Consider the following 14,396-nt stretch of genomic DNA (forward strand, 5'->3'; position numbering starts at 1 on the left):
TACAGGCAAGTGTTTGGACTGTAAACCCAGAAATCTTTCTACCACATTATGACAGCCAACAGGCAACTCCACTCTGCACTGTGTGGCTGCCCTGCTCTGCCAGAGCTCAGCTCCCCTCTGAGCCTTACTGCCCTCATTTGTAAACCTGGAATAAAAATAATAACAACAACAATCATGCCTGCCTTGTACTGCTGTGTGTAGAAATGGTGACTGTGCAGAGTCTTGAGCCTGGCACTGAATTGACACTCAATAAAGGATGCCTTTAAGACCACCCTCAGAAATGTTAGTGGGGCAGCATAGGAGGCACAGTTGAAATGCACTGAGATGGCTTCCCTGGGGCCTCAGTGGTGAAGAATCTGCCTGCCAGTACAGGAGATGTGGGTTCAATCCCTGAGCAGCGGAGCCCGTGCTAAGCTCAGCCATAGCTATTGAGCCTGTGCTCTAGAGTCCAGCTGCCACAGCTATGGAGCCCTTGTGCAGCAACTACTGAAGCCCAAGGGCCCAGGAGCTGCAACACGAGCAGCCACTGCAACGAGAAGCCTGTGCACCTCAACTAGAGGGTAGCCCCTGCTCACAACAGCTAGAGGAAACAGCAATGAAGACCTAGCACAGCCAAAAATAAATAAATTTAAAAAATTTTTTAAAGAAAAGCACTGAGGAAGTGGCTGGGGTCTGCAAGGAAAGTCCCACAGAAACAAGGCTGATGCCTGTCCTGAAAATACTGGTCAGTTCTCATCCAGCAAGAATAATACAGAGCCTGGAGGAGGCAGTCCAGGCAGGGGGTGAGGCTTCCAGGCTGCTGGCTCTGAGACATGAGGCAGAAATACGGCTGGCACACTGGGACCTGAACAGATCCACAATCGGATGCGAATTTTTTCCTGAGCTTCACACTGTTAAACATATCTTTCCTCTAATCCACTCTCTCTGTTGTATTCTATTTCATTAAAAATGATCACGGCCCTCTAAACTGATTTAAGAATTCAATAATGATGGTGGCCTGCTTTGGGGAAAACTGAGCTTTAAAACAAGGGTTTTTAACTTGGGCCTGTGGCTGGGCTTTGGGTCTTGGGGTGAAGGTGGCCTCCTAGTTCCTGGAGTCGAATGCACAATGTGTGTGTGTCTTTCTGGAAAGGAGGTCCCTAAGTTTCATCTGTTCCTCAAAGCATGTGACTCCCTCTCTGAGAGGGTAGCGGGAAAGAGAGCCAGAAAATTCGGATTGAGTTGATCGGGAATTGCTTTTAATGCCACTTAGAGTTGGAAAACTGACCCAAGACTGCTCCCTGAAGAGCAGAACCCAGTTCACAGCTAAACTGAGCATCCCGCACATACGTCCGGGACAGAGGGCGCCTCTCCCCATTGTGTAACGACCAGTGGTCATGATTGCCTCCCTCTTCTCCCACACCAACTCGGATGCAAACAGCACCTACCATATAGGCCTGTTTTGAAGGCTGGATGAGATAATGCATACAGAACCACCAGCAGAACAGGCGCAAGATAAACACATTCACAATGGCCACCATTGTGCATCCTGACCGTGCGTGGCGGTGGTGGTACCACAGGGAAGGTTGGCCCCATTGTATCTGCTCCGTTCTGGTATGAGTGTGTGTGTTTGTTTTTAGTGGGATGAATCATTTCCCTCATTCGCTAGGATGGAGGCCCATAGATAGAAATTCAGGGTCATGAAATACACCTCTGGGCATCTCCCCACTGTCCTGATACAGAGCTCGAGGATAGCAGTGAGTCCTTTTCTCCCTCTCTGGCTTCTGGACTGGGGCCCCCAGACCTGAATGGCACACCTGCCAGGCTACCCCAGGTTCCACCTGGCAGATAACACCCACAGTCACCACCCCTTCCACCCCAGGGCATCTAGGACCTGAACTTGGGTCCATACTCACACTTCAGTATAAAACCAAATCAGAGGGGCTTTCCTGGTAGCTCAGGGGTAAAGAATCCACCTGCCAATGCAGGAGACACGGGTTTGATCCCTGATTTGGAAAGATCTTAACATGTCATGGAGCAGCCAAATCCGTGTGCCACAACTATTGAGCCTGTGCTCTAGAGCCCAGGAGCCGTAACTACTGAGTCCACGTGCCCCAACTCCTGAAAGCCCGTGCGCCCTAGAACCCAGGCCTCGCAACAAGAGAAGCCGCCTCAGTGAGAAACCCGTGCCCCACAACTGGAGAGTAGTCCCTGCTCATCACAAGTAGAGAGAAGCCTGCGCAGCAAAGAAGACCCAGCACAGCTAAAAGTAAATAAGTAAAGTTATATTTGAAAACCATCAGAACAAAACGAAATAGGCCCAAGAGAGATGCCGTCCACTTTCCATTTCTATGAAGAATACTGCGAGTTGAGAAGGGAAAAAAAAAGGCCTCTTTGTGTGATTGCTTGCCTTTTGGGGAGCCTGGATTTCCACCTTCATTCCTGCGAAGTCTACCACGTAATTTGCTGCCACGCTGCTCAGTCCAGACACTGGGCTCCAATAGCAGTAGTGCCTCTGGACACAGTGGTGGCCAATGCCGAAGCTCCGGGTCCACTGGATACACATGGACTGCGGGGTCAGGTGCTGCTCCCAGGAGGGGCCGAAATGCAAGCAAACAAGTCACCTGCCAGAACCAGTTCTTCTTTTCCGGAGCCTCATTTCAAAGGATACACTGACAAAGGTTTGCTGATTTTAACAACTCACACCCAGTAAAGGATGACGTTGTATATACCCACAGGAATTAGACCTATTTGTTTTAAATCAGGTATTTCGAGAGATGATTTAAGGGGAAACAAGGTTATATGGGTGGGCCCTAATCCAGTGTGGCTGGTTCCTTATAGAAAAGGATGACTGGGACACAGACCAAGGGAAGACCAGGTGAAGACCCAGAGAGAAAATGGCCCCAAAGCCAAGGAAAGAGTCTCCTAAGGAACCAACCCTGCAGACACCTTGATTTTGGTCTTCTGGCCTTTAGAATCGTGAGAGCATAAATTTGTTGTTTCAGCCGCCCAACCTGCGGTACTGTGTTATAGCGGCCCCAGCAAACTAACACTCTGTGTACTTTATGAATTCATTAAGTAACAATTTACCAGTCTTGCCAGCCACATCAGAAAAGGAAAAAATAAGAAATCATCATGGGGAAGTAAAAAGCATAAAAAGCAGTGGTTTGGGGTTGGAGTGAGTCTGCTGGTGTCCTACTTGACTGTTTACAAGTCCATGCCCAGGGCCAGCTGCTCCACCTCGATGGGCCTGTTTGCTTAGACATGATGGTGGTGATGTTGATGGTGAAGGTGTTGGTGGTGATGGTGATGGTAGCCTGCCGGGAGCAGTGTGTTAGCATGTGTCCAGCACTTAGCACTGAACCTATACCTGGAAGTACTAGCTGAGTGATTATTTTGTTGCTATCACACACCTGACAGTCGGCTCCAAATCTGGAAGCTCCTCCTTCCCAGATGTGTGACCTTGAGGAGATCAACACCCTCTGGAACTATTTCATCTACATAGTGAAGACCCAGTGACACTTTAGGACCCTTTCAGCACTAACATTTTATTATTCTAATAAATTTTGATATGAACCATTCTACAGGAGCAGTGGAACATCTTGGTGAGTTGTGAAAAGCATAACAATTTGGGGGGTTTCTATACTCTATTTGTTCATGGTTGACAAACCTGAGTAAATGGGGTACCTTTAAAGAAATGACCTTCCAAACGATTCCCTTTAAAAAAAATCTGTACCCTTGGATTCTGTAGGCATTAACATAGAAAGGAGGGGGAAAAAAGCAAAGTTCTACTTTTAAGCAGTGCAAAGTGACTGCAGTAAATCTGTTTAGGTATCATCGTGTTTGACTTTAAGAAAATGGCTGAGCTATGGGCAAGGTAATTCAAGAAGATATAAATGGCTGCATTATAATAAGCAGACACCTATTTTAAGCATGATCTATGTTTTTGAGAAAATTCATTACAATGAGTCTTACAATACCAACCTCTTCAATGAATTTTTCATGTCTGCATACCAAGATATATATAAAACGATCGTAATCATATACCTTTGGGGCAATGCTGAGCGCCAGCTGTTTTGGAATGATTTATAGGTTGCCATGCTCAAGGTTAATAATCAGGAGAAACAGGTTACAGTATGCAATGTATTTATGTCAGGTTAGAAGTTCAGTTAGTGAAGATAGCACGTTGTAAGGAGGCACACACTTTTAATTATTTTCTAACCACCCTCCCCGCCCCATTTCTTTGCAATAAACTTAAAAAAAATGTTTTACATCGGGCATCCTCTCTGCCAAGTGCATTTTCTAGTTACTGGTGGCTTTATTTAAAGGGAACCAGCCACTAGGAGTTAGTAGCCATACATACGAAAACACAGCTTGAAGTTACTTAAACATCTGGGCAATGGGCCCATGTAAAGGGTATGATGGAGTTTTGTGAGCACCAAGGTAGTTATACCCTCTTGAAATGACAGCATTTTGCTGCTGTCAGGATTTCTAGCAGGATTTTCAGAGATGTGATGCACAACAGCCACAAGTCCATCTCCAAAAGCACTAACATAGGACTTGCCTCCCTTTGGAGACAAAATTATTGCATCAAAAGTATTTCTGAGATTCCAAATACCTGTTTTGAATTGAGACAAAAATGTATTTTGTCCTAGGAAAATTTTTTTATAATAAATAGTGAGGAAAAAATTTTTTTCTGCAGAGGGTTGAGTTCATTGTGTTCCTCATTCATCTTCATTGGTCTCTAAAAGTCTCTCTCTTCTTTCATTGCTTTTTAAAATTCTCTTCTATACCGGTATTGGTCTCTCAGCTCCCACTCACCTAGGAGATGCTTTCTGTTTATCACAGATATGTATGTTTATTTGTACAAAATGTTGTTTTGTGTGCACACATATATTTAGTTATGCAAATGATAGTCATGTATCTCATTCTACTTTTAAAATTTTGTGAGTGTATCTTTTAGTTAACAGCTTTATTGAGATATCATTGGCAAATATTGTAACAGACATGTTTAAATAACTTTGGACACCTATGAAGCCATCACCAAAATTAAGATAATGACAGGTTTATTATTCCCCAAGTTTCCTCTGGTTTCTTGTAACCACCGCTCCTGCCCCTTCCCACCCCCTCATCTCCAGGCAACTACTGATCTGCTTTCTGTCACTATAGATTAGTTTATGTTTTCTAGAATTTTACATAAATGGAATTTTATTTTATTCTATATACTCTTTTTTTTTTGCCTACCTTCTTTTATAAAGCATAACAGTTATGAGATTCCTTCCTTTTGCATGTATCAATAGTTCATTTCCTTCTGTGATAGAGTACTGTATGGATATATCAATTTATGTACCTAGATACCTGCTGATGGACACTTTGATTTTTTCCAGTTTCCAGCTATTACAAACAAAGCTGCTTTGAGATTTTTGGTGGTTTTTTTTTAATGGAGATACACTGTTGTTGTGTTGTGCTGTTCTGTGCTTAGTCACGTCTGATTTTTTTGCAGTCCCATGGACTGTAAGCCCATCAAGCTCCTCTGTCCATGGGATTTCCCAGGGAAGAATACTACAGCAGGTTGCCATTTCCTACTCCAGGGGATCTTTTCGACTCAGGGATCAAATGCGTGTTTCTTTCATATCCTGCATTGGCAGATGGATTACTTTTGGAAAAATGCATAGAAATTGAAGTCTGGAAGTGGTAGGTATAAGTTTAACTTCTTATTAAGCTGCCAAACTTCATTCCAAAGCACTTGCAGTGTATTTTGTTTTCCTGCCAAAAGTGTTCCAGTTTCTCTACACACTTGCCAACACTTGGTGAAGACAGTCCTCTTAATTTTAGACATTCTAGTAGGCATGTAGTGGTGTAGTCATTATGGTCTTAATCTGGATTTCTCTAGTGACTAAGGAAGTTAAGGACATTTTATGTGCTTATTTGCCGTATGTATATCTCCTTTGGTATGGTGTCTGTTCAAATCTGCTCACTTGTGAAGGAGGGTGTTTGTTTTCTTATTATTGAATTCTGAAAGTTATTTTTATAATTTGGATACAAGAGCTTTATCACTTACTATATACTTCATATGTTCTCCTGGTCTACAGCCTTCTTTCATTCTCTTAATAGAGCCTTTGGAAGAGCAGAAGTTTTTAGTTTGGATGAAGTTCAATTTATCAATTTGTTTTCTTATGGGTCATACTTTTGGGGTTGTTTGTGATTTCTGTATTCTGTCCCATTAATCTACTTTTCTTTCTTCATGCCAAAACCAGACTGTCTTGATCACTATAGCTCTATAATAAGTCCTGAAGTCAAGTAATCCAAGTCCTCCAACTTTATTCTTCTTTTTCAAGGTTGTTTTAGCTATTCTACTTCTCTTGCAGTTCAGTTCAGTTCAGTTACTCAGTCATGTCCAAGTCTGCAAGTTCCCTTGTAGTTGCATATAAACTTTAGTAGATGGAACTTGCATATAACTTTAGTATATGCAACTAATATAACTTGTCAAATTTTACATAAAAGGCCTCTGGGAATTTGATTAGGGTTGTATTAAGTCTACAAACCAACTTCAACAAAAAGATATCTTAACACCATTGAATCGTACAGTCAACAAACATATTTTTAAAAACTCTTTTCTTTTAACATTGAACATTTTAAGCTTAATTTATGTTGATGTGTGTATATTTACTACATTGCTTCTAACTCTTGCATAATTTCAGCACATTTTAGTTTTCCTATTGGAGCTGTAAGAAGTTCAGTTCAGTCCAATTCAGTCACTCAGTCGTGTCCAACTCTTTGCGACCCCATGAGCCTGCAGCATGCGAAGCCTCCCTGTCCAACACCAACTCCCGGAGCCCACCCAAACTCATGTCCATTGAGTCGGTGATGCCATCCAACCACCTCATCCTCTGTCGTCCCCTTCTCCTCCTGCCCTCAATCTTTTCTAGCATCAGGGTCTTTTCCAATGAGTCAGCTCTTGGCATCAAGTGGCCAAAGTATTGGAGTTTCAACTTCAACATCAGACCTTCCAATGAACACCCAGGACTGGTCTCCTTTAGGATGGACTGGTTGGATCTCCTTGCAGTCCAAGGGACTCTCAAGAGTCTTCTCCAACACCACAGTTACACATATCTAAAAGCTGACAGAAGAGGATACACAAATGTATTCTCTTACGATTCTGGAGGTCAGAAGCCTGAAGTCATTTTCACTGGGCCAAAGTCAAGGTGTTTGGCCAGACTGGTTCCTTCCGGAAGCTCCAGGGGAGAACCTGCTTCCTGTCTTTCTTTCAGATTTAATGAGTTCTTATCTTCTGTGGCTGTGGTCCTTCCTCTGTCTTCACAGCACATCCCTCTAGTCTCTTCTTTCGTCCTCACATCTCTTTCTCTCACTTTGACCCTCCTGCCTGCCTCTTTTTTTTTTTTTTTTTAATTTCCATTGCTCTAAGAGACAGATCCAAAAAGATATTGCTGTGATTTTTTTTTACAAAATTTATTTTTATTTGGAGGACATTATACAGTGTTGTGTTGGTTTCTGCCATATGTCAATGTGAAAATGTTAGTCACTTAGTCGTGTCCAACTCTTTGCAACTCCATGGACTGTAGCCCACCAGGCTCCTCTGTCCATGGTATTCTCCAGGACAGATATTATACTGGAATGAGTTGCTATTCCCTTCTCCAGGGCATCTCCCTGACCCAGGGATCTAACCTACAACTCTTGTATCTCCTGCATTAGCAGGCAGATTCTTTACCAAGGAGCTACCTAGGAAGCCAGTGTCACCATGATCATATATTAGCTGTGTGTGTGTGTGTGTGTGTGTGTGTGTGTGTAATATTCCATTAACATCTTTGTTCTTCTACTGGTCTCATATTTTTTCTTACTGTGGCTTATGATATGCTTTATTATTTAGTGTGAAAAATCCTCTCTCTACTATTTTCAACATGGATCTAGAAGTTTTATTCTTCCATATACATGTTAATATAAGTTCCTCAAAAATGCAGTTTCTAATCATGATTATGATTCCACTTGCAATTATAGGTTAATTTAAAGACACTGACACAAACTGTTAAATCATCTATCTGAGAACATGGACTATGTCTCTATTTTTTCCTTTCAAGTCATCTTCTATGTTCCACCTCAAATTTTGTTTTGTTCACAAAGCACTTCGGGATTCTTCAGGATTCTAAGACACTTTACAGCTTTTGTTGCTATTGTGAGTGAAGGCTTTTATTCATTATTAAAATTTCTAGTTAGTTATTTTCTGCCATTTAGTAGGTTGATCACATTGACGACCTGGCTAAACTCTTGATGAGTTCTAATGGTTTGTTATCGATTGGTTCCCCACCCCCTACCAGGTGAATGATTCTATTATCTGCAAACAATGGCAATTTTTTGCTTTAGGAAACATTTCCCCCCAGGATCCTATGCAAGCTTTATGGCCTAAATTAGGGAGTCCTGTGCAAGACTTCTTCCTAAAAACATTTGAAATATACTTAATGACACTCTCTTATTGTCATCTCACTATACCTCTGAACAAGACGAGAATAAAAGAGCTGCAATTTACAAAGATGTAATTACCCCAAATTGTGAAATATACCCTCCTCGCTGGGCTTTTCTCTTTAGAATTTTTTGTTTAGTCAACACTTTTAAAATTTAGTTAAGAAATATAATGAGAGGAATAAAATTCAGAAAACTTCCAAAATTAAAGCTGAAACATTTACAGTAATGACATCATGTCCCCATTAATTATCCCTCTTTCAGCATTCTGGGGATGACTAAATCTTTTCCTTTCTCTTCAAGTTATTTGTTTAATATAGTCAGTAAACTTCTCAAATCTAACATGTTCTATAAAGGCTGGGTCATTTTTTCTGAGTCAATTTCACATTCTATTTTTTACGGGGAACAAATAACTTGGAACTCTTTTTTCTTTTTTTGCACTCCACACACCTAGGAAGTGTGTGGTATCCTAGTTCATGCTTGCAAGGCTGTCCCAATATCGTTCCAAGTATTTGCTATGGCTTAGCTCATTATGACGGAGAAGGCAATGGCAACCTACTCCAGCACTCTTGCCTGGAATATCCCATGGACAGAGGAGCCTGGTAGGCTGTAGTCCATGGGGTCACGAAGAGTCGGACACTTATTGAGCGACTTCCCTTTCACTTTTCACTTTCATGCATTGGAGAAGGAAATGGCAACCCACTCCAGTGTTCTTGCCTGAAGAATCCCAGGGATGGTGGAGCCTGGTGGGCTGCCATCTGTGGGGTCGCACAGAGTTGGACACGACTGAAGCGACTTAGCAGCAGCAGGAGCTCATATGAAAATTCTGATTTCTTTGACTGAAATATTTGAGGGAAACTGTCATTAGGTCTGGTGCTAGGATAAACTTGAACATGAATAAATTTCTATTTTATGCAACACCTATCTAACATTCCATTGCAGAACATATCCCAGAGATAGGGGGGTCTAAGAAAATGCAGCTTGTAGCTCTTCCCCTTATATCTGAGCTTGTTGGAGAAGCCCAAGCCTCTCAAGTTACTGATGAGGAAATTGAGTGTCTCCAGCCCACACAGTGAGAGGCAAGTATTAATACTCAGACCCACTAACTCTCACCCCAGGACTCCTTCCAGCAGCACAGGAGATGGCCCGCCTTCCACCTCTATGTAGGCATCACTAAGGATGACCAGAGGGAAAAGAAAAGGGCAGGTAGAGCCCAAAGAATAACTAACACCATATAATTTCAGATAATTCTCTTTATGGCTCACATCAATAATAGATGTAGGTAATGATAGCTAAATGGCTGTGTGAGGGGGCTTACAAATAGCTGTGAAAAGAAGAGAAGTGAAAAGCAAAGGAGAAAAGGAAAGATATAAGCATATGAATGCAGAGTTCCAAAGAACAGCAAGGAGAGATAAGAAAGCCTTCCTCAGTGATCAGTGCAAAGAAATAGTGGAAACAACAGAATGGGAAAGACTAGAGATCTCTTCAAGAAAATTAGAGATACCAAGGGAACATTTCATGCAAAGATGGGCTCAATAAAGGACAGAAATGGTATGGACCTAACAGAAGCAGAAGACGTTAAGAAGAGGTGGCAAGAATACACAGAAGAACTGTACAAAAAAGATCTTCATGACCAGGATAATCATGATGGTGTGATCACTCACCTAGAGCCAGACATCCTGGAATGTAAAGTCAAGTGGGCCTTAGAAAGCATCACTACGAACAAAGCTAGTGGAGGTGATAGAATTCCAGTTGAGCTATCTCAGATCCTGAAAGATGATGCTGTGAAAGTGCTACACTCAATATGCCAGCAAATTTAGAAAATTCAGCAGTGGTCACAGGACTGGAAAAGGTCAGTTTTCATTCCAATCCCAAAGAAAGGCAATGCCAAAGAATGCACAAACTACTGCACAATTGCACTCATCTCACATGCTAGTAAAGTAATGCTCAAAATTCTTCAACCCAGGCTTTAGCAGTACGTGAACCATGAACTTCCAGATGTTCAAGCTGATTTTAGAAAAGGCAGAGGAATCAGAGATCAAATTGCCAACATCTGCTGGATCATGGAAAAAGCAAGAGAGTTCCAGAAAAACATCTATTTCTGCTTTGTTGACTATGCCAAAGCCTTTGACTGTGTGGATCACAATAAACTGTGGAAAATTCTGAAAGAGATGGGAGTACCAGACCACTTGACCTGCCTCTTGAGAAACCTGTATGCAGGTCAGGAAGCAACAGTTAGAACTGGACATGGAACAACAGACTGGTTCTAAATAGGAAAAGGAGTATGTCAAGGCTGTATATTGTCACCTTGCTTATTTAACTTCTATGCAGAGTACATCATGAGAAACGCTGGGCTGGAAGAAACACAAGCTGGAATCAAGATTGCTGGGAGAACTATCAATAACCTCAGATATGCAGATGACACCACCATTATGGCAGAAAGTGAAGAGGAACTAAAAAGCTTCTTGATGAAAGTCAAAGAGGAGAGTGAAGAAGTTGGCTTGAATCTCAACATTCAGAAAACAAAGATCATGGCATCTGGGTCCCATCACTTCACGGGAAATAGATGGGGAAACAGTGGAAACAGTGTCAGACTTTACTTGGGGGGGCTCCAAAATCAACGCAGATAGTGACTGCAGCCATGAAATTAAAAGACACTTACTCCTTGGAAGGACAGTTATGACCAACCTAGATAGCATATTGAAAAGCAGAGACATTACTTTGCCAACAAAGGTCTGTCTAGTCAAGGCTATGGTTTTTCCAGTAGTCATGTATGGATGTGAGAGTTGGACTGTGAAGAAAGCTGAGCACTGATGAATTGATGCTTTTGAACTGTGGTGTTGGAGAAGACTCTTGAGAGTCCATCCCTTGGACTGCAAGGAGATCCAACCAGTCCATCCTAAAGGAGATCAGTCCTGGGTGTTCTTTGAAAGGAATGATGCTAAAGCTGAAACTCCAGTACTTTGGCCACCTCTTGCGAAGAGTTGACTCACTGGAAAAGACTGATGCTGGGAGGGATTGGGGGCAGGAGGAGAAGGGGACGACAGAGGATGAGATTGTTGGATGGCATCACCGACTCGATGGACGTGAGTCTGAGTGAACTCAGGGAGTTGGTGATGGACAGGGAGGCTTGGTGAGCTGCAATTCATGGGGTTGTAAAGAGTCGGACACGACTGAGCAACTGAACAGAACTGAATGATAGCTAGCATCGTGAATCCTTGCTTATACATTTTGTACAGATTATCTCATTTAATTCCTACAAAAGCCCTATGATATGGTGCTTTGATTGCCATTTCTATTTTATAGATGAGAAAACAGGTCAGTAACATCAAAAATGTGCTGAAGCAGCCACAGCTGGAAAGTGACAGAGCAAGGACTTGAATTAAGAAGTCCTGAGGCTGTGTCCCTAACCGCTGCCTTATGGTCGACAATCTTCTTACCTCCATTTCACAATTATGAGCCTGAGGTCTGGCCCAATGTGGCAGAGTTCTTCTTCATTACAATTTCTAACAATCAATTCTGTCTTATTTAAGCAGAAAGAGAAAACTTATCAAAACTCACCTCTCCAGGTTCCAAGAACATTGCATCCTTTGAGGCTCCCCAGGGTTCCCCAGGGAACTTCTTGGAACCCACTTGTGGGTCGCTCTCTCCTTGGCAGAGCAATAACTCCATCTCCTCTTTCCAAGCAGATTAATTACTCCAGCCCAAATCCATAACACCCCCATCACCAAATACACACACACAATTTTTTTTTTTGGCCTCTTCACCCAATGGAAGAGGGTCATAATCCAGGTGTAAGTCTCAGCTTTGAGTAGAGTGGAATCACTTCTGCCTCATCTAGAGGAAGTGTGCTCATCTTGTTAAGACCTCTAAGCAAAGCCCAGCACTATGGAATCAGAAAACAGAATGGTTTCCAGTGATCAGGTCATCACATTCTCATGTCCACCCTTCACAGGTGGGGACATCACGTGTTGATTGCTGACTCAGCACATTCCATACACCATAACTCATTAGGTTGAATGTTATGAATTCACCATATTTGTAGGTCAAAAATGGTTGCTTACTGGCAAGGTCATTTGATTCAACTTAAGAGCAAGACTTCTTTTTTTCTACTTGTCCTGTTACTAGATCTAATTCTTCACTAGATTCTTCTGTGAGGGCAGCTGCTCTTGAGAAGTGGGCAACATGGTATAATTGGTGAGGTGCATGGCTCAGATGGTAAAGAATCTGCCTACAATGTAGGAGACCAGGGTTCGATCCCTGTGTCTGGAAAATCCCCTGGAGAAGGGAATGGCAATCCACTCCAGTATTCTTGCCTGGAAAAGTCCATGACAGAGGAACCTGGTGGGCTCTATGGGGTCGCAAAGAGTCAGACACAACGGAGCAACTAACACTTTCCCTTTCACTTTCATGGACACCAGCTCAATGTCTTGTCTTCTGCTCAGATGTGCGTGCTTTGGTGAGAAGTAATTGTATGTGACTGTGAGAGACCGTCATGATTAATAAGGCGTCCATAAGACTGTGGGTTTTGGAGGAAGAAGTGTGAAAGGAAGAAAAGCATTTGCAATCCAAATCCGCGATAAGTGTTTATTCCAGTAAGGATGAATTGCTACCTCTTTGATTATGGAAAAGATCCAATGTAATTAACCAGCTACCAGGAGGCTGGCTGCTCCTCCTGGGAATGGCACTGTGTTCACGCCCAGGGTTAATCAGTACTGCTGACAGGCTGGTTACTCAGCCAGGTGAGGACATGCCCTATGTTTCTGAGCCCGTGCTTAGCTTCCTGTGCACCCTTCACGGCCACTTACTTCATGAACCTGTTGAGTGAGCATAGCTGTTGACTTACCCAGAAAATAGGTCATCACATCCACCTTAGTAAAGAAAGCTTCGTCCATCATGAGGGACTTCCCATGAGTACTTACACGGTACTCTTTGTGCCTGTTCTTCCAGTCCATAGTCTTTCCCTTATTTGGTCACCAACTCTTAAATTTTTACTCTTTTCCATTTCCTTAAAACTGTTAGTTGCTCAGTTGTGTCCAGCGCTTTGCGTCCCCATGGACTGTAGCCTGCCAGGCTCTTTTAACCATGGGATTCTCCAGGCAAGAATACTGGAGTGGGTTGCCATGCCCTCCTCCAGGGGATCTTCCTGACCCAGGTCAAACTCAGGTCTCCCACATTGCAGGCAGATTCTTTACTGTCTGAGCCACCAGGGAAGCCCATTTCTTACCCTACGGCTAAACCATAGGGCCAAACAATGAACCACTGCCTGTAGAGACTGACCTCAGCTTCTGTCTCCTTCCAGGTGAAGTAGAGGATGGAAAAAGTCAAAGTTACAGCAACTGGGAAGATTTCTTAGCCATCCTTCTGGGCCAGCCCTGAGTCAGGTGTAACTCTTCGGCGGTCTCTTTCTGGCTGACACCAGCATGTTGTCACTGTTTGCCAGTGGCAGTCACTAGGAGCCTGGCAGGCTACAATCCATGGGGTTGCAAAAGCGTCAGACATGACTGAGGGACTAAACAGCAACAACTGCAACAAGGCCCAGGTTTAGGTTGAAGGAAGGGTTGTAATATTGGAGGAGGGTTCAGGCTGGGAGCCTGAGCCATCTGCTCACACAATTTTCTTGTGCCTCCGGGATCTGTTCAACCTGAATTATGGGTGCATCTGGGAATACCTGATTTTATGGCCTGGAGAATGAGATGAAACCCACTTCATGATGTCGGCGTTCAGGTTTACCTGGTGTCTTAGGCTGAGATTTTTTAACACCCATAAGAGTCCAGAAGCTGGTGTCTTAGGCTGAGATTTTTTAACACCCATGAGTCCAGAAGCAATGCCTCTTTCTCAGAAGAAAAACCATTCCTGCCAAACGACTGTGGCTCTGCTTCTCACACCCAGAGGCCTCTGCTGTGATGCTCTGCGGAGCCTGGCTGAGATCTCCCGCAGTA

Source organism: Ovis canadensis, chromosome 9, assembly GCF_042477335.2.
Source record: "Ovis canadensis isolate MfBH-ARS-UI-01 breed Bighorn chromosome 9, ARS-UI_OviCan_v2, whole genome shotgun sequence".
NCBI classification, from domain to species: Eukaryota; Metazoa; Chordata; class Mammalia; order Artiodactyla; family Bovidae; genus Ovis; species Ovis canadensis.